Source organism: Mycteria americana, chromosome 4 (genome assembly GCF_035582795.1).
Source record: "Mycteria americana isolate JAX WOST 10 ecotype Jacksonville Zoo and Gardens chromosome 4, USCA_MyAme_1.0, whole genome shotgun sequence".
NCBI classification, from domain to species: Eukaryota; Metazoa; Chordata; class Aves; order Ciconiiformes; family Ciconiidae; genus Mycteria; species Mycteria americana.
In genome coordinates this window covers 86,066,809-86,087,704 of record NC_134368.1, presented here as the reverse complement: position 1 = coordinate 86,087,704, position 20,896 = coordinate 86,066,809, and the positions used below count along the sequence as shown (strand labels likewise).

The 20,896-nt window shown below is 38.0% G+C and overlaps 2 long non-coding RNA genes across 8 annotated transcripts in view; both read left to right on the top strand.

The window, feature by feature from the left end:
* The window catches only part of LOC142409519 (uncharacterized), a 46,771-nt gene extending 37,293 nt beyond the window's left edge, over window positions 1-9,478 (top strand). For all 4 annotated transcript variants that reach the window (XR_012775667.1, XR_012775666.1, XR_012775665.1 and 1 more), the window contains 3 exons: window positions 5,997-7,258; window positions 8,717-8,822; window positions 9,400-9,478. This is a non-coding gene — a long non-coding RNA (uncharacterized LOC142409519). The remainder of the gene's footprint in view (window positions 1-5,996; window positions 7,259-8,716; window positions 8,823-9,399) is intronic.
* A 501-nt stretch (window positions 9,479-9,979) lies between these two features.
* Window positions 9,980-20,896, top strand: part of LOC142409518 (uncharacterized) — a 77,115-nt gene continuing 66,198 nt past the window's right edge. For all 4 annotated transcript variants that reach the window (XR_012775662.1, XR_012775664.1, XR_012775661.1 and 1 more), the window contains exon 1: window positions 9,980-10,139. This is a non-coding gene — a long non-coding RNA (uncharacterized LOC142409518). The remainder of the gene's footprint in view (window positions 10,140-20,896) is intronic.

Genomic DNA, 20,896 nt, shown 5'->3' with positions numbered 1-20,896 from the left:
GAGAGAATACAGTGTGGTGGCTAGGTCAACATGGCTTCAACATGTTGGCTTTCTGCCGTGCTTGTGATTATTGAGTGTTTATTTGTATAACCTTGGTTTGTATCTGTAAGGCTGCAAACTTCTGCTTTCCAATATTTGAGCTGAGTTAATGTAAGGCAGGACAAGCAGACGAAGACCTTCAAACTTGCTACAGTCCTGTTCACCCATCCTGACAGCACAGCTGTGCTAGCAAGTGTTCTTTCAGTGTAGTAGCCACAAGTCCAGTGATGTTTGCTCTACAGTCTCATCTGTCATCTCTGTGGTAAAGATCATTTCAGAGACTCCAAAATGTTGCCATATTCTGGTGCTACAGACTGCCTTCAGGATGGGACAAAGGGATTTATGGATTGCTGACTACGGTCCAATTTTTATCTAGAACAGGCGACAGTCTTTTGTTATCCACTTTGAAATACAATAAAGTGACTGCCCTAGTTTATTATACATTGTGATTGAAATTTCAGTCTGGGAATTGACTAACAAAATGGGTGACTCAGGTGGTATTCTGACAGCAGTTAACTATGTCAACCATCTTCAGCATAACTTGGGTTGTCTAGACGACCTTATCACATACTAACTTGAATGTGGTCTAGATTCGGCCACAATTGTATGTTCTGTGTATCTGACTCCCACTAAAAGGATTATTCAAATAGCCAGTCAGGAGCTTCCTCCTGACTTCACAGCTGTTTGATCAAGCGAATTGAAGCTGTATGCATTACTGCATATAGTCCCTGAATGTCCAAGTAAGGACTTAGAGAGGTGTATACAACTACCCAAGTTTTTTGGTACCTTTCTAGACAGACACTAACACACTAAGACAATTCATGCATCCCTCCAGGCATGTATGTAGCTGCCTAGAAAAAGTTACTACTTTTAAAGTTTGGCCACAGTTACATAAGATGACTTAGTTGGTGACAGGTAGAAACAGCTTTGTCCAGTAAAACACTGATTTTGACTGATTACAGCAGCACATTTTTAAACCTTCCTGCACTTTGTGTGAAAAATAGAGAGTATCCTTTAATAATAATAAGGACTTTTTATGTACAGCTTCCTACCCTTAAATAACTCTGTACTTTGCAAACAGAAATAGTAACATGGGAAGGAAAGTGATTAATCCAAGACTGTTCATCCACTAAGCACCGGTTCCTGGACTAGAACTCCCTCTCCCAAATCCCCTTGAGTTACCCACAAAGCAGTTTAGAGTCACTGCTCTAGCCATAACCAGGTAGATTTATAAGAATTTATAAATAGAATATCCATATGCTAATGGATATGAACCCATCAGACCATTTCCCTGTCTGAAAGGATTTGGATACAGCACTCTGTGTGATTTCTTCACATCTCTGCATTCAAGCTGCTCTTCCATTCTTTGCAGAACATTCAGAGGGAAGGAAGAACAATGCCTCCTGCATGCATGTAAAGCATTGCACAAAGTAATACCAAGATAATTTAAAAAATCATACAAATATTTCTTTACTGGCAGGCTCCGGAGTCAATGACAGTCCAATTTATACTGGAAAGGAAATCCCTCCACACGACACTGTAAGTTGCAATAATGAAGTAATATGGCTACTCAAGCATATTGAGTTCAGTGACGGATTAGCATAGTCAGTTCCTGAGAGCCCAGAAAAGCCTCTAACTAGAAAGGACCACCCAGCTCACTGGCTGCAGTCTCTCCAATCACAGGCAACCACTCAGGAGCTGAGATATTTCTAACGTCCTCAAACAAAATTTAAACTGTAGTGAAAGGTCAACAGCCAAACCTATAATATCTCAGAGGCCTAGCAGGAAACAGAGCAGCACAGATGATTGTACATTTCATCTTTTGCTGTGGCGTGTGACTGGGTATTTTCTTCAAGGTTTTGTGGATAAAATTGGTTGGGCTAGATAAAAGTGACTGAAGAGCCATAATCACCTAAAACCCCTTTCGTCTCCGCAGCTTGGAACCTTTGTGGCTGCAATACTCTAATGGAAAATATTTGAGGGCTGGTTAAATTTGTGGCTATTGTAAGTGAAGATAAAAGAAGTATTTAATAATATGTTCCCTCTGTTGTCCAGCATATTGCTGCCTGCATGAAAGCATGTGGAGTCCTCTCTGTAGACAGTGGAGGTAACTCAGTGCAATGGGATGGGAAAGAGGGTGTCACTGGTTATAATTCAATTGTCACAGAATGCCTGAGGTTATTCTAGCAGACAGTGTGTACAGCTTCAAGATCTGAAAGGGCTTTTGGTGATTTGAAACATGCAGTTGCTAAATGCTGGATTTGATTTGTTTGTTGGAAGCTCAGAATAAAGAGGAAAACTTTAAAAGGGGTGTTAATTCCTTAGCCAGGGACAGTTGCCATCTCACCAGAGGCACATGTGTGTAGGATTAGCTCCTCTCCTAGGCTCTTGAAGCTGATCTCTAATATAAATGAAAAATTTTGAAACAAGCAGGATCTGTGCTGACCTCCCATCTGAGGGGTAAGACTGGGCAGTGACCATGTGGGTGGTAGAGTGGAAGTTTCCATGAAGTATGGGTGGGAGCTTCTCTAATAATTTACATTTATACAGGTTCCAGTTGGAGAAGGTTGGCTCACTGGCAAGGTCAATGCCCAATGCATGACTTGTTCCTGCTTGTTTGTTTATGTAACATTGTTTTGGGTACCTAAAAATAACAGCCCTTCTTAATACAGTGTGCCTTCAAGTAGAACTGATATGAAGCAGACTGGGATGAAAGCGTGCAAGGTGCTAATGTGACTGTCGGTGTCACTGCCATGTTCATTCACTTGGCAGCAGTAGCTGGGTTGGGAGATACGGAACCAATATTTAAAGCAGTGTCAGAGGTGGCCATGTAGGACATGCTCATCAGGACACATACACAGCTCAGTGGAACCATCCTCTAGGAAGCAATGAGAACAGGTTCGCAGTGCTGACAAATGGATGAAAAAGAAGTCGTGGTTTCATGAGTGTACATTGCTGCTTTGAAACCCAACATTCTTTAGCTATCAGTATGGAATCTTACTGGTGGAGCACTGCTTTGAAAGATGCAATCTACAGATGTTCAATGTGGGCTCAATTTTCCGTACATCATAATAAAGTTATAGATGAAATATCTCCTTTTGTTATTATCCATGATGAAAATGAAAACAAATCTTTAATCCTTAGATAAGATTTTTTTTTTTAATGGTTGTTTTCCTTCATCTGATTCAGGCTTTTGTCTCCTTAAGTATACATATGGGCATGGTCAAACTTACTCTGACTAACTTTGAACCTATTTGAATATTACAAGTGTGAAATTGTGACTACACGTGTTATATTAACACTTTGCATAGGAGACTTGTGTGTATGTGAGAGAAAAATCAGATGCATATATGAGGTGAAAATGGAACCAGTTGAAAAAGATTGGAAAGAAATGAGGGAGGCAAAATAACAAAATAATATTCTATGTGTATGTAGTGAAATACATAATATAAATTTAGTTATCTAGACCATCTTCTTCTAGTCCAGCATTTGTGAATACATCACAAAATAGCTCAAAAAATCTATTTAAAAAAATAACTGAATTACTCTCTTCGTAGAAATACTGCAGTGAAGGCTTTCAATATAGAGGCAGCAAAATGATGGTGAACTTGAGCTAGACTGAGCAACATACAAATCAGACCGTAAGACTATCAAAACTGTGCAAAGGTCACAAGATTTTTCCATTTTTGTTGCAATAGAAATGAAAACTTCCGATGTAAACCAAGAAAAAGTTAACTGAATTTCACTAAATTTTGAAGAATAGATTCTGTCTATCTCCTTTTGTCCATCTACTTAAACATACATGCAGAAGTGATAGATGTAGGAAGAAATATTTCAAATACTAGATGACCTCTTTTTTGGGTTGTGGGATACTTTCATACTTTTAATTTTGAAGGTCATGTCTGTCTGGTGTTTTTTTACAGTTATTAAACTCAATACTTCTGAGAAAGGCTCCTACATACTCTTACAAACCCACATTTCCCACAATTTTTGCAACTTGGCTTTTGAATGGATTTTGCTGGTTCTGGTACTATACGCATTTTGGAAATGCATATAGTATCCAGAAATCTACTGAAGTCAATTGCTCTTTCCTTTCTGCTCCTAAAAATTTTTTTGAAGATTAGCCTTGAGCATGGCTTTAGCTGCATTTTCATTGCAGCATTGCTGAGTACATGCTTTGAGTGTTCCCCCACAACATAGTTGCACTCGTGTTTTGCAAGCTGCCATGGAGCAAGGCTTTTGGTAGCCCTCAAAACCACCATTGCTTCATAAGACATCAGACTGTTAAAGGAAAAAAGAGAAAATCAGTTAATGTCTACAGATGGGAAAAAATAAGACTACAAAAATCAATACTTTGAGTCTAATCTTTTCCTGCGCATAAACAAAAATCATTGGGAAACATGCAAACAAATGGCTTATTTGTTTATTTTTTAATTTCTGAAGGTGAGGTGATCTCATGGGTTTTTTTTTTTCAAGGCTGTTAAGTAGCCATCTGCTTAATGATAGGTTGATCAATACTGCTCACAGGGAGTGTGAACATTTTGAAAATCAGTCCTGAAATTTGCTTCAAATTGAGCAAACTGAAATGAAGACTCATTTTGAAAAATGGTTGTCATTTTAGGCTATCTTGTGAAGTTTAAAGCCACTACAGCACTGAAAACCATGAAGATATCCACACTTGCCGAAAACATTTGAGCAGTGAGGCGGGCGTACCTGTGCCCCTAGCAGAGAGATGGACGTTCCTAAGAAGCGCGCACTGCCCCTTTACGTGTATTTATTGAGAGGGAAACACCCAGCAGCCATCAGGCATAGACAAGGATGGCCCTTGGTCATCTCACTTGCTTAGGGCATGGTTCTGAGCCTTAGCCAGGTCCGAGGTAGCCTCCTGCAGACCCTTCTGCAACCAAAGAAAACTGTATTTTTAGCATAGCTACCAAATTTTGCTGAAAAGTCCTGGCATTTCCAAATAGGAAATTTTAAGGAAAAGGGAGGACATGCAGAGAAAGGGCTTCCAGGCAGAAGACAGGGATGTGAATAAAAATGCCTTTCATTTTTTTCCTTCTCTCCGAAATCTAGCATGAAGCGAGGGCAGTGATTGTGATAATAAAGGCAAATGATAAGTGAAAGAAGGGGCACTTCAACATAATCTAGATAACAGGAAAATTTTAAATGGACAATTTAACATGAGGGTCTGCATGGAATTATTTTTCATTAAACAATCAAAGCTTGTGATAATGCAAATGAAATCCATTTTTAGCTGCAGGAAATTTTGAGAATTTCAGAGGAATAAAAAATATGAGAATAATAATATCATGATGGTAATTCACAGTAATTATAGAAAAGCATAATTGCACAACACAAGCACTAATCAAAGCTCGGAAGAGTACTTTGGCAATCATTAGGTTTTCAGAGCTATTAGCATTTACCTTTGTCATTGGGCACCACACAACAAGCATTATTAATTTCATGTCAATCTAGAGCATAATTTCCCTGATCAAATATCAGTTCATAATAACTAACCACAAAGATTAGCTTATCTGATATTGATTTTTGTGAATTTTAGAACGAGAGCTTTACTGGTGATTGCTTTGGAAGTAGCAATGTTGTCCTTGAACTTAGGTTATTTCTCAAGGTTTGTGGGCTACCCTATATGTGTACAAATTCCATCAATTTTTTTTGCATCTGCTGGCTAAAAAAGCTTCAGAGCGTTGTCCATGCTTTCCCTCTTGATATCTTATTGGTGTAATTTTCTCAGCTTCATACATCTGTGAGTGTGTTAATAGTCAAAGTATTTTTGAACTATGCACATATTTTGTGCTGCTGTGGTACATACATAACTCATCATTTGTGCTCACTGTAACTTCTGATCTGATGTACAGCTAGTCCTAAATTATTCTATGTACAGAATTTGTGTCATTTGCTCTTTTTCTTTTTTTTTTTTTCCCCCCACTGACCAGCTATGCTTTTGCTCAAACCTGCCCTGACTGCCTAGCATGAGGAAAAGAACATTTCACAGTTCATACCATACAGGGATGGAGGTGAAGGGAACATTTGAGCGAATCAAAGTTGAATTTAAGAAAGAAGAATATAGAGCTGGAAAACTCACAATGTGCTTATGGATCAGTCATTAGGAGAGGAGCTGGTTTTCAAGAAAACTGAAGAGAGAAATAAAAGCACAAGTAAACAGTTGAAACCAAGAACAAGTAGTTTGAAACTGTGGTTTGGAGAATATTTAACTGGATATCCTGTAGTGAATACAATTATGAACAAGATGTTTTTTTCCCAGGAGAAGAATTGAAATCGTGAAATTAACTAAAGCACAAACAACTAAACCATAGTATTTTATGCTAGTATTCTATATAAGTATTTGGGCTATGTATAATGTTCTCTTACAGTCAGTAAAAGAAAAGCTGTATTTTGTGCAATAGAAGAAACAAACAAAACCAGGTCCCTAAACATGAAATGTGACTCTGGGCCTTCTTGGTTGTTTTTATAACCCTCTTTATGCATTAATTTTTTAAAAAATTAAATCTGTTCTCTTACTGACATTTACAGACTTTAAAAAATTCTATACCATATGTATAGCTTTTAAAGGGAAGGGTTGTCTATAGAAGACATTGGCTGGTAAGTAAAAATTTATTTCAATTTGTTGTTCAATAAAGCAAGATACAACTTATCAACATGCAGGTGGGGTCATTTCCCAGTGTCAGAAATAGTAAGTATTGAATATCTTTTCCTTTTCTCAACTGTCTCACTGTCACAGTGCTTTTCTCTGGCTTGTGGCAGGATTGTTTTTCTGTTAGCAACTTATTTTTTAACACACCATTCTGACACCTTGACAGTTCATGTGCTAAATCAAACTTTACAATTACTGGCAGGCAGTTATTAGATGTATTGCACTTAATTAACTTTGCACCTAATTACAAGCAGTGCTGGCCGATTACAAAGGGCATAAATATATTAGTGCCCTAGCTGTCACATCATGAAAATGGCTGTTTGAACAAGTCAAGCAAAAGCAATTACCGCATTGTGTGCATGGTGAATTGTAGCAGAGTGCAGAAAGAGGAATGAACTGTTTTACTGTTTGTAGGAATTTAATTTTGCATTTTGCATTTCAGGTGACCCAGATGAGCAAAGAGTATGATAAAAGATTTCCTTTCATTTGTATAAACACTTCAGGAGTGCTTCATCTGTGTGAAGGGAAAACAAAAGTTGCATGGTAAGAGCTGACTTAGGTTTTGTTAGATACACACCCTGTGTATCTGTAGATGATAAAGTATGAGGATTCCAGCACTAACGAAGAAAAGCGGTCTAACATGAGATATATTCTACAGATCATAAGCAAAACTTGTGATTCAGAATGACACTGTGCAACTGTTACTTATACAGGAGTTGCCAAAATGAGAAGGAAAGCAGAATTTGGTCTCATCTGTAGAGGGATATGTTGTAAAGAACAAATGTTAGCACTCAGCTGGCGTTCTGTGGAAATCTGTCTTGCGTTAGCACAGGAAGAAAACATCTCTGCTGGAAAAGTAAGCAAGACATTCAGAGCAATTTTTAAAATTTCGTAAGTGGCTTTGTAAACAGAGTCTATATGAGAGATGTTTTCTTCTGTATCAAGTATCTGTTCTAACCACCACATGCTCTCTTTTGCGTAGGAAAATATAGCATGTTACAGGTGGCTTAATTAATTGTTGTTGTGCATATAGCCATACAGGAATGTTGTCTTCATTTTACAAGAATCCTGGTTAAGGAGAAAAACTGAGAACTGTTATATATCATAATTGTTTTCATTGCTTAAAGATTTCCTTTTTCTGCTTAGCAGCAGATTAGCCCCTTAATTAGCAATGTTTTGCAACACAACTAAACAATGTTTGTTTTCCTTTTCAACAAAACTTAGTCCCACAGTTAATTATTCAGCAATGCATAGACAAACCAACTTAAGCCCAGTCACAGGAATTTCATGGTCAACAGACTGTACCATCTGCTTTGTACAAGATATTTAATGCATTGTACAAAACAGTACTGAGGTCACAGGAACCAATTTCATATATATTGGCCAAAAAAGGTCACTAGAACTTGACTTTGCTTGAGGCAAATGGAAAGAAACAGAGGGAGTCACAATGCGGTGCTAAATTAGTGGCTGTAGGGCTTGTATGCTGTTGTTATTTACAAGCTCTGAATAAAGAGAACTGTGAGGATGTACATAAACCTTTCCCAGCCCAGAACAGCCATTCATTGTTATTCACTTCTAAATAGGCTGCCTGTGTTGTTTCTGATAACTCATGGAAAAAGTAGGTGGCCTTTGAATGCCTTTGCAATCGTGCTTGCATGAAAAAGTCAGTTGACTCATTTGTGTGCAACAGCATAAAGTAGCAAAGTGGGGAGATAATGTGTTTTCAAATACAACATTACATCACTGCTGAAAACATTGCTCAATGTATTACGACCTTGGGTGGCCAGCAGTTTTTACCCTGTATAAAATTAGAGACATTGCTGTTGAAAAATAAACCTGTGCAGGAAGGTGTCCTGATGGAATGATCTGGGGGAAACAAGCACTGTCATTCATTCAAGTAGCATTTTGGCTCTTTAGCCACTCCTTACTAGAAAAGTCAGAAGCTCAGCCCAAGAGAGATGTTAAATCAGTCAAGGGTTCGTGTAAGCTCTATGATTTCAGTTTTCCAGGGCAAAATATATGCTACTAAGCTTTTCACTGATGAGGAACTGCGGGGTGCAAGAACTTAATGTGAAATAATGTGGACTTGACTCTTCCAACACACAAAGTGAGTTATGTTCAACATAAAGTGTGTTAAAATGTTACTTTCTTAATCGAATGCACTGGAACCAACAAATAATCCATGAATAATGTTTTTTAGAAAAAGTAAATCTAAAGCTCTATGCATTTGAGTAAAATCAGATAAAACAGCAATGAGAAGTTATTCTAGCAGAATATGTGCTTGAATTTTTTTTCTGATATGGATGGTCATAGAACCATAGAATCATTTAGGTTGGAAAAGACCCTTAAGATCATCGAGTCCAACTGTTAACCTAACACTGCCAAGTCCACCACTAAACCATGTCCCTAAGTGCCACGTCTACACGTCTTTTAAATACCTCCAGGGAAGGTGACTTGTCCTTGCTACATGGTTGCTGCTTTGATCCAATTGCTATTAGTTAAAATATTCAACCCGAATAGTCAGTTTGTGTGTGTGTATATATATATACACACACATATATATATCTATATATGCTTTCTCTTGTATCATAAACCCATGGTGGGGGAAATGGGGATATATGCAAAAATACACATCACCACTTCCCAATTTTGAAACAGGATATCACAACTTCTTTTTTGTGCAGCAGCCCTGTCTGGAGCAGGACGGTGAGGGTTTCTGTGCATACAAGGCCAAGAGACTGCTAGCTGGCTAGCGTGCGAGAGAATGGGGGCCGCTGCATCTCGGCTGCTTCATCCTGGACAGGCTGTGGGCTTTGGTGAGAGGCACTGCTCGGCAGGGCCAGGAGCCACGGCCCTGCAGGACACAAGAACGCGACTTCTCAGGACTTTCAGGGACTCAGCAAGTCCTGCCTCCGAGAGGACAGACACTCCAGTCATTCAGCATACTGCTGGTATTTGGTGCTTACACAAGGCAGGGACTTGCAGTCCCAATGAAGTTGTCCCCTCACTTCAAGCATGGCCGTTGTGTTAAGCACTGATCCTGTGGCAACAACAGTTGTCCTACTTTATTCCTTGCCCCTCCCACCTCCCCCCCCATTGAGAACAGTGGAGAAAAGGCTGGGAAGTCAACTATGGCAGCTATTTTGCACACTTTCACTAGCCACTGTGGGGTCCTCAGCTTTTCCATATTTATCATATTTGTTCTAATGGAACATTGACAGAAACTGAGCTGGTTATTTGTTCTTTTTATTCCCTGGATGAGACATTTCTCAGCCATCACTTCTGAAAACTTATAGCCTTAGTGCACTCCTAAGACACAGAGCCTTCTAAGATCCAAGGACATCATCTTACCTGTCTTTTACCCTTTTTTTGGAAGCATCTAAAGAAAAACTGGAAACTGCAGTGATATATGAAGAATTGACAGGTATGTAAAAGCCCTCTGTTAGACTTTCCATCCAAGTCTGCTTTGTTCATGAACTGCATACTTTATAATTTGACTTTTACACTCTGTTGTAATGACTCTTTCCATCTGAGTGCATCGTACTATAGGAAGCTAATTGACTTTGACTTCTCTGCTTCTGTTCCCAGTGGGATAATGCCAGTTGTAATTCTTTTATTGATTGTTTAGAGCAATTAGCAGAAAACAAATTTCTCCAAAGAACAGATAATTTGGTTTTGTTGCTCTCTACCATTAAAGCTAAACAATTTGTTATCTCAAAAAAAAAATTAATAGGAAACACATTCCATCTGTTTATTAGCTGAAGAGAGACAGGTTACCTCATCATTAATGTCATCGGTAATTAGCGCTCTTGTGCTGCCACCATCTGCACCAGTGGCTGGCAATCTGTCAGCAGCTTCAAATGCCAGGGCTGATTGTGTTTATCTGTGCCAAACAATGGGCAGACCGTATGTGATCCTGAAATTTGTAAACAGTAGTTGGCTAATGTAATTTAACTAGGCAGTTTTGTTATATGTGTGACTGCTACCCTGGGAAGGACATAAGACTTTAAACCTCCAGGGCAATTCCCAGTCATTGGGTCACCAGCACCAGGCTCAGAATGCCACTCTCAATTAATCAGGTTTCTGATGGTCACACCTGTTTTTTGTTCCCATTTGGGACGAGGTCTGGAAAGGCGCTGCAGTTAGAGTGGCAGGACCTGCACTCACATTCCATCAGCATCACTGCCCTCCACGATAACCGGCAGATAAACCCTGACATGTCTCACAGAGGCCTTGTTGATTGGATAGGCTTCTTAGTTGTCATATAGTAGGTAACTTCTTGCTCTACTCCAGACTGAAAAGAATGGATTTTATTTTACACCAGGTGAAGTTTCTTCAAATTAAAAGAAAAAAAAAGCCAGGGAAAAAGGAAGTAGTTCTGTAACGTTTAGGCACTAATCTTAGTGTTTTACTAACTTTTTGTTCTGTTATTCTTGATCTAAAAAATAACACCAGATTTGAGTTTGATTTTGTTGTTTTATTTTGAGGAGAAAAAGATCTGAAAATTCTGACTGCCCAATAAAATAGCTTCTAAGGGTCAGAGACTCTTGAGATCCTACATGCAGGGATTTGAAAGTTTATGTAAGAATACATTTGTAGTGGTGGAGAGCTGTCTGCCATGCTTAAATTTGCGTCATAGTTAGTATAAAGTAAATGATTATACATGTAAACGGTTAGTGAGTTACTTGTTTAGTAATTTTTCATTGGTACTCTCCTGTTCTGTGCATTCAGTCATGTGAATAATTCATACAAGTACAGGTGGAAGTTAAATGCTTTCTTTGGCACATGTCTTTGAAACCTACATTAAGATGTATTACTTCAGGTATCGTATCATAGAATATTACGATTAGTGAGTATCTATTAATAGTGCTTATTGCTAATACCTGGACATTTTCCTCTCCAGGGCTACCGGAGCAGAAAGCTATTAAAAACGCAAGGTCACTGGCATTGTAGAAAAATCCATTTCATAGCTGTATGGTAGCATACAATTTCCAAGGGACTGCTAGATGTTTGCATTTGATGCATGACGCATAAGTACGTTCAGGGAGTAAGCTCTTTTTCTGATGTGAGAACATGGAGCTGCCATTGAAAACTCTGAATCTCAGTCCAAGGTGAGAGGAATCATGAATTTCAGAGAGTCCATTATAATGCATTTCTAAAGATGTGGTGTTAGCAAGAGGTGCAGTTGGATTAGTTGGTCTCTTAAAAATGGATAGGAATAGATCATTAGAGGCAATAGCAAAATAGGGAAGAGTATGAAGCATAATGTCTCAATATATTAAGTCCCTCTTGTGGAAAAGGGTCTGTGTATATATATATATGTATATAGAGATATATAATTTGGAAGGTGAATAACGTAAGGAAGGCGATATTGTAATGAACAAGAAAGTAGCAGTATTTTATGGCTTAATATTCTAAAATGTTTATTTACAAAAGGTCGTTTGCACTTGTGAACTGATCCAAAGCAACTTGAATTGAAATATTCATTTGGGTTTCAATAGGTTTTAGGCCCATCCCATCTTTTCCAATGTTTATTGGGTAAATTTACTGCATGCAAATTTTTACAGAATTTGCTGCCTTCACATACCATAAGAAATCATCTGTCCTAAGGAGCGTATACTAAAGATGGAATAAATATGGCATGAAAAAAATCAGATGTTTAATACCCAATAGGAATAGCAATATGGTTTATAAGAATCTTTTGTTCTTCCATTTACTTTGTGTCATTTCAGTAATTTGTTTATGTGGTGTGCCAATTTGCATATTACAGAATATAATTTTAAAGATACATATCTGTTTATTCTGAGGTAATGGTGGATCAATACAGAAAACAAAGTCATTTTATCTTTGGGATTAGAGGAGGAAAAAGAGGTTTTAATAGCAGTGTAGGGATGTTCCAGAATTTAATTGTAACCCTTCCGCCACTTTTCTACATGTAAAGTGGAAAAACATTACAGGTACTAAAATTAAATATGATGCCAATACTGTAAATCCAGTGTAAGGGTTTATTGTATCACTGAGCTCTTTAAAATGCTAACATTCCTTGGCTTCATTTAGAAGCATTAACTAATTCCAGGTGAGTCACCTCAGACAACAAAGCCCACTGTTGGTAGACATCCATCACACAGGGCATGAGGTAACAATTCTCCAGGGGCATGTGTAGATGTGAGAATATTTTGTTCTGGTGTGGTGACTAACATTCCTTTATTTCTCACTAGTTTACACTGTACTCTGTTATATAAAAATTAATTTCTGTTAACTTCTACATTCAGTTAATGTACACACATCATTTAATGTACATAATATACCTTAAAATATTAAATTACAGCCTTTCTGCCCCCCAGGTAGACTGTCAGACATGGTGGTATAAATTAGGTGGTATAAATTAATGTGTAATGTTGCAAAGCTAACAAATTCCATTTATCCAAGAGGACTGAAAGCAGCTCCCAGAAGCAGGGCTGGAGCCTTCTGCTGGAGACCACTGAAATACGTGGAAAGACTTACATTACATTAATTGCTAAAATAAGGGTGAGGATGGAAGACAAAGATCTGTGGAGAACAAATTAGGGAGGCAGGTTATATTTCTCCATTAGCAGTGGACGTTCTTCTTGGAGATAAGTAAGTGTTCAGTCACAGGTTTCCTAAATAACTATTCTAAGGTATTTCTAAGTGGCTCTTTGCATATCAGTATGATTTAGCTGTTTTCGGGTATAAAATGCATCTATTGTTTTTACTTGAGCTAAAGAGGAAAGCTTAGTGTTGTCATTACCATCACAAGCAATGGGAGTCATGATCTGAAACGCAGGTGGCTAGTCATCTCAGATGCTCCCTGCCTGGCCTATGAGGGCCATGTCAGGATTGTGCTACCTGGCAGAAGTGAAGATGAAAGGAAATGAGCGGTCCCTTTAGACCTTACTCTCTGCTGTTATTTTTATGTTACTTGCGCTATAATACCACTGTTGTAGAAAGATCAGGAAGAAAGGGAATTTAAATTAAAGGAAGCAAGATTAAAAAAAAAAAAACAAAAAAAAAAAACCAAACCAACAAACAGAAGGAATCAGGACTGAAAATGGGGAATACAGAACTCAGCTGTAATCGCAGAAATTATGTGATTTCTGTTTGCAGACTAGTATTCATTATGCTGAAGTCAACTACTTCTGTTGCTTAGGTCTTTTATTAATTGCTCACATGGCAGCTGTGAAAAGACCCATGTTTTGTTTTAGCCGAAATGCATTCACAAGATAAAACTGAGTTCACTTTTTTTTTAAATTCCTGTAAAGCAGAATATTATGCCTCTGATATTGAATCTTCTCCTTTTCACTCAGGCTGAATTTTCGTATATTATTTTTCAAAACACCTGTTGAGTTGGGGTAGAAGAAACTAAGCAACCCATTATATCATTTTTCATTTAGAAAAATATGATGTAATCATATAAGTTTATTATAAATTTTCTTGATTGTAAACAATATACATACAGACAATGGATAATTAATTGCAGGCAAAGATCGATTAAGAAAGGCCATCTTAAATGTGACTTACTTTAATTGTCTCTATGCTTATCACTGGTCAAATGTAATTACATACTTGTCAAATTGCAGCTCTGGAAAGATGGGTTAAATGTCACTGTAAATTGCAGGTTTTAAAAAAAGTAATTAATATATACTTCTTGACTATTTTCAGTTGGGGTTTTTTTTGACTGATGCTACAACCAAAGCTTAAAGCAATCAGAGCTGACTCAAAGCACACTCAAAATACCCATTTAATTTTAATAAGGCTTGGACCTAACTGTAGGAGCAGAAACATCTTAGCACAGTATACAAAACCTTGCAGTTGGCAGAGTCTTAAGTAGATGCCATGGCAAAGTAAAATTTAATAACAAAAATACTACTGCTTCTGACAAATGAGCAAAGTGTTGTCAAATAACTTCACTGAGTGCTCCTAGTAACTATGAGAGCTCCATTACAGGCAGATAACATCTGGGATCTAACTTAATATCTATATTAACAGAGGCTCAAGAGAGGCAGGATGGCTTCTTGCATGAGTAAATGACCAGGAAAGTAGGAATTTGGGCCTTTTTTTAATTATCTCTCTTTGCGATAATCTAGTTAGGTTGTTGCAAGAAGGATATTTTACTAGCTACGCTTAATTTCTGATTATGCACTAATATTAGGCCTCGATGTAATGATCTGCTACTGAATTTCACTTCCAAAGTACAGTAGGTATGTGTATATGTGGGTGTGTACTAATAACTTTCCTGATTATCAGTCAGAATTTGCCAATGATGGAAGAAAATTTTCAGACCTTTCTCATTCTCTTTATGGTGGGACAACTTCATGCCGCTTTTGGCATGCTTCACTGCTCTAAGAAACGTAGCACCTCTGAATTTTCAGGTGATCTGTTTTGAATTTCAACCCCCTCCTCCTTTGCCCTATGGATGTTGTGCAGTACAGCCAGAGCCAAGAGGAACGTAAAGCTGTAATTTTGTTGAAGTATTGCAGTGACGTGAACACACTCCTCAAGAGTCCCATCCTTGGTAACATATTATTTGAATTTTGCTTTAGCAAATGTAGCAGGATGGGCAATATCCTGTCTTTGTGAGTGTGAATGCACAAGCACATGCTCAGAATCATCACACCACCAGATGTTAAGAGGAATATCCGTAGGCAGCAGTTTTACTTGCCAGGTTGCAAGGTATCAGAGCATTTGGGAATCATTTTAGTTGACAGACTCTCTCTGACTGATTCTGGATGTGTTCCCTCACGATTACAGATATGAGACTAAGCATCCTGCATGATCTATGAATGGAGAGCTCTTAACAAAAAAATCAGGCAATATTCATAATAGTGAACACCAACTCCAAACTTTTTAGCTTCTTTTTTTTTCTCCCAGCTTCCTCCCACCCCCCGCCCTTCACAGGCTTTTCTTCGTTCTGTGCTGTTGTTGGATACATCTTCTTCAGATTTATTATATCAACATTCAAGTTTTGAGATTCTTTTAAGACATGCTGGTACTGGCATTTTCAATCTGTAAAGCTGTCCAGAACACTTCAACATAACCCTCTTCTGGCAGTGCTGTGAGCAGTGCATCAGTGGTGGGTATCAGATCTGAGCTAATGCAGGTCAGATTTCATGGTGCCTGCTGATATTTATGGGAATGGAAAAAGTAAAACAGATTTGCCCAGAATGTTGTAGCCTATTTCAAATGCAAGTAAAGGGGTCATGAATCTGAATCCCTCATCTATCATAACTGCTGGAGGTAGAGCGTAGCTGGCACAAAGCCAACCCCATGCATCAGAGCTAAGCTGTGAGCTAAGGAAAAGAGAGGTTTGGTAAGAATGATCATTGATAGAAATCCACTGAAGTGAATAGAGGTGTATTTGCCTACTGATGCGATCCCACTGCAAGCTTACTTTTTGCCTCCTTTGACCACAGAGTGTGAAGCTTCACTCTCTTTCTCTCCTTCATATCACGAAGCATCTCATGTGGAAGAGGGAACACAAGTTATACCCCACACCAAAGAAGAAAACAGCTAGAAAAAATGTACTAAAACTTCTTTCAGTCTCTTTTCTGCTGGGAAAGGTTGGCTGACAGGGATATTAGATGCATCCCATTGATTCTTTCACCACTAGTATTGACGTGTAGGCTGAGAAAATTAGCAGGGGTTTTTTACTTTTCTTTAAATGTTTGGATCATGACAAAAAATTTGATTTTGGGTACAGATCACTCTCTAGTAAATGGAGCCACACCTAAAATATACTTCTTTGGTATGAATCAGAGCTGTGTCCTGGAGCCAGAATAAACTTGCCTCAGGTCTTGATGGACCTGAATTGACAACCATCAGGCACTCTATTGACATCTGTCGTAGCACAAAGAACTGCTTTTTATTTTTGCTGATTCTGTTACCTCAAATAATTAAAACTTAGAACATCACAATCACTCAGTGATAAAACAACACTTTATTTTGGCTCATATCCTTTGAGATGGAGTGAGTTTTGATCATAAGCTTGTGGTGTACAGTTTCACAACTGCAGGTCTTGGAAGATTTCACAAAATTCTTTGCACAAATATGCATGCTTACCTTTGAACATTAGACTTAAAACTCAATATGGATTATTTTCAATTATGAGTCTAATCTTTGAGAATGCTTTTTTAGGGGGGCATTAATCTGATATAAGAAAAGAGATAACTTTTCCAATCTAAATGCATAGATTGCATATGCAAACAGGAATGGAAATTGCCTACAGAGCCTTCACGCTTCAACTGCATTGTGTGACTATTTTTATATTTAGCCATGAACACATTCTGTGGTAATATTCCACTCCTTTTGTTTTACAGTATCAAATGAAGACTGAGACATTAAAAGCAGGGTGTAAGAGAAATGAAAAAATGTCAGTAAAAGCAGCTGATGAAAACCTTATTAAAAAGCTATGCATGTCAGGCTGTGTCCCTTCTGTAAGGTATATGTTTGTAATAACAGCTCTGAATCCTGCAGGGACCTATAAGTAATGAAGAAAATTGGTCAAGCAAAAAAAGAAGTTATTGGAAACTTGAGTGCTGTTGAGGCCCATAATATGCAAACTGTACATCTGCATAAAATAAACCTGTGCCCTGCTGATAGCTTTTATATTGTTCCCCTTGTACCTATCAGTTTGTTTGCTGGGTTGAGTTTACTCCAGTAAATGTTTTATGGTGAGAATTATGTCCCCAATTTCCGTAAGTAGTCAACATTCATTGTCAATTTAATATCAATAAGAAGGCAAAATGTAAAACTGGACAGGACAGACAGTGTCTCCAAGGAGAAAGTTGCCCTCTTACCTAGCATGGAAAGCTTCTGGTGTTAATATATCTTTCCCAGTTGAGGAACAGAATAACAAGGGGAGAGAAGAGAATGATCAAAGCACTGTAGATATGCCGGGAAGGAAGCTATGGTATGGAATCAAGTCAAAGGACACCAACATGAAGATTCAGGCTGTACAAAAGACAAAAAAGAGGAAAACAAAACCAATGACAAACTGTAGTGAAGGGAAACTACTTATTTGCCTAGAGAGACAGAAACTAAAGAGGCATGAATAGAGTCTGAAATTGGAAAAGAACCAAAGACTATTGACTTGGAGCAAAAGTTGCACAAAATGTGTAATGTACCAGAGTACCAAAAATTATGTGTTTGAAACTCTTAGAGTAATGTGAATGAAGAATAAAAGGAAAAACCTGGTGCTCAACAAGGTTTTGAGATGGGACAAGCCTTAGGCTCTTTCTTGGTTCTACTCTGTCAGAAAGAAGTTCTTGATCTGAGGGAGCTGCCTTGAGTAAACCTGATGATAGCAAGCTGGTGAAAATTATGAAGCTAGAGAAGTGAAAGAAAGCGAAAAGTTCAGTATTTCCTTGCCTATGGAAATATGGAATAGTAGAAGGCAGGAGGGAAGGGGTGATGTGGGAGAGTTAATAGATTACAAAGATGGTAGTCTGTTGGAGGAAGTACTGTTCATTCCTCTAGATGAGTTGCTTGGCACAATGAATGCAAGGCCTGTCAGATGCTTGTAAATGTGGTCTTGAACGGCAGTCCTGGACTTCAGCCACGGACTTCTAGTAAATACTTTTTGAAAACATGATGTTACAGGATCTGCCTCCACAGAACTCGCTTTGCAATAAATAGACTTTATGGGGCATACTCTGGGGGAAGAAGATGATTTATGTACTCAATAATCTTTCCTCTTCTGCCCTGTGGAGAAATCTTCAGACTGGCCAGCAGGCCCAGAATCAAGGAGGGTGCTAGGCTGCTGCTGGAGAGATGATTTTATACTTGAGTACTGGAATATCTTTTCGGTCCTGCCGTCATCAATATCAGCTATTTGTTTGTTTCTTAACCTCCACAAGGTACTTCTTTAATATTAGAATTGAGAATTAATACATACATCCCTTTTGAAACATGAACAGGTTTTTACAGAAAATGATACATTAGCAAATCAGAACAATTTTTAATTCAGTATTAACTATAATCTTGAAATCAGACTAACATTCAAATGTAACTGTTAGCTTCCTATGAATCACTACATTTAGAATAGACTGGGGACACACACTAAAGTTTCAGCTCATCACATAAGAAGTGAGGAAGGGCTGCTCTTGTATGGGACTCACCTCACCTGCTGTTGGCCATCTGAAGGCTGGGTGTCTAACACAGGCAAATTATCTAAGGTCTTCCTGTGGTTACCAGAGAGAGCCAGGACAGCTCCATTCCATTTATCTTATGGTGTCAAAATCCTCTTTGCTCCTTACAGTGTTAGCTGGAGCTCAAGCCTTTATACAGCCTGAATGGTTTATGAAAGACAGGTTCACTGTGAGTTCTCAGGAAAAAATGGAACTGCTCATATGGGAGCTTTTCCTCACGTTTGTTCAAGTATTAAGTCAAAAACTAAATCTGTTTGGCTTCAAGATGAAGAGAAGCAACATTTATACAACTGTGCCCAAGTACATGACACAAAATGCAGGTATACTATTTATTTTCTGGTCTATATCAAGAAAAATATCAAATGAACAAGTCTGTTCTTTAGTGTGACAGGCAAATTCTCAGTGTAATTCCATTTAAAATTCAAGCATCTTCTGTTTTTAAATATTAGTTTGACAGATAACAAATAAGAAATCTTAAAGTTGGTAAATACTAAACAGGGGAAGATGTGGCCATATCCATGAAAACTTTGCAGGTCACTTTCAGAGTACACAGCCACTTATGTAACTGTGGATATTACCAGCTGCATCTCCAAATTATTGAGCTGCTTTATTTTCAGATGTAGCTGTGGAATAATGTGAAAATTTATTTCCACTTGATAATGTCCTTGAAAGAAATCTTCCAGAAAGCACCAAAGACCATTGAAAGAAGAAACACTCTAAGTTGCTCCAACCAAAAGAATATTGGTTTAAATATGCTGTATGCAGGCACCATTACCTGAACACAGGTTTTATTGCACAATAGAGCTGATAGCAATGGTACATCTTCCCCCTAAACTTGTCACTCCTCCAGATAGCTATACATAAGTAGGCAAAGTATGTCACATTTTATGGCTAGGAAAATGCCCAGGACATTAAGTCAATCTCTTTCTGTGTCTCGCATCAGTGAACTAAATACTGATTTAACAGCTGCCACAGACCTCCACTGCACACATCATCTGAAGATATGATGTACTAGAGATCATGCTAGGGTGGTACATCAAAATAATGGGAACTGTTTTTTTTCAGTAGACTGGACACAATGGGCAAGTAGAGTATGCTTCACACAACAGCATTAATTGGTTTGTCCATAAAGGACAAGAATAAAGCAAGCCATTAAGTTGCATCTGTGTATGGTATCAGGGTACACGCCACAACTGTAAACTGTGAAAATTAAGTCTTTTTTCCTTTATTTATTCTACTTGTCTCAGGGTTAATCAGCTGTAGCACCAAACTAACTCCTTTCAGTCTTGCACAAAAGCCTATAATGTATCACAGAATTAGGATCACAGGTGGCTTGTTGTCAGTGAGGCAAGAAGTTCAGCTTAAGAGAATACAAAATAGAGGTTTATTTTGTATTCTCTTAAGAACTGTATAGTATGCAGAAACATGCAAATGGTTGAGTTCAAATGCCTGTTAACATTCTTCTTCTTATCGAATACTGATATAATAAGGAAGTAATGCCATAAAAATTCATAATAAAAAGTACATTATATTCTCTTGGTAGAGTTTTAATCTGTCAGCCACAAAAGCACTGGGATGGGAGACTAGAGAACAGTTTAAATGGATACAGTCCAGGTACAGCCAAAGGAAAGGTACACTTTAAAATAGTGATTTTCAAATTTTGTTTTTTGGACAAACAGAGCATGCTCAACCTGAACCATGTTCTTACAAGCTATGATGCACAGTATCAGGTGAACATATAGTGTAATGTTTTCCAGGAGACCAGTTGGAGATGATAGACCAGGCTGAGACATAGGTCAGTTGTCCCTGAAACACAATTTGGGAATGAATACCTAAAAATACCTACTCTGCTGTTAGTCTGGGTTTTGCCTATAGCCCATGTCAAACTCCTCCCTTAAATTTGAGTTAATTTTTAATGAATTTTAATTTTTTTTTCTCTATAAGCCATTTTAATCTATGTTTCCCTTCACCCAGGATGGGAGAGGGCCCATTATCTGTACCAAGACGAAAAAATAAA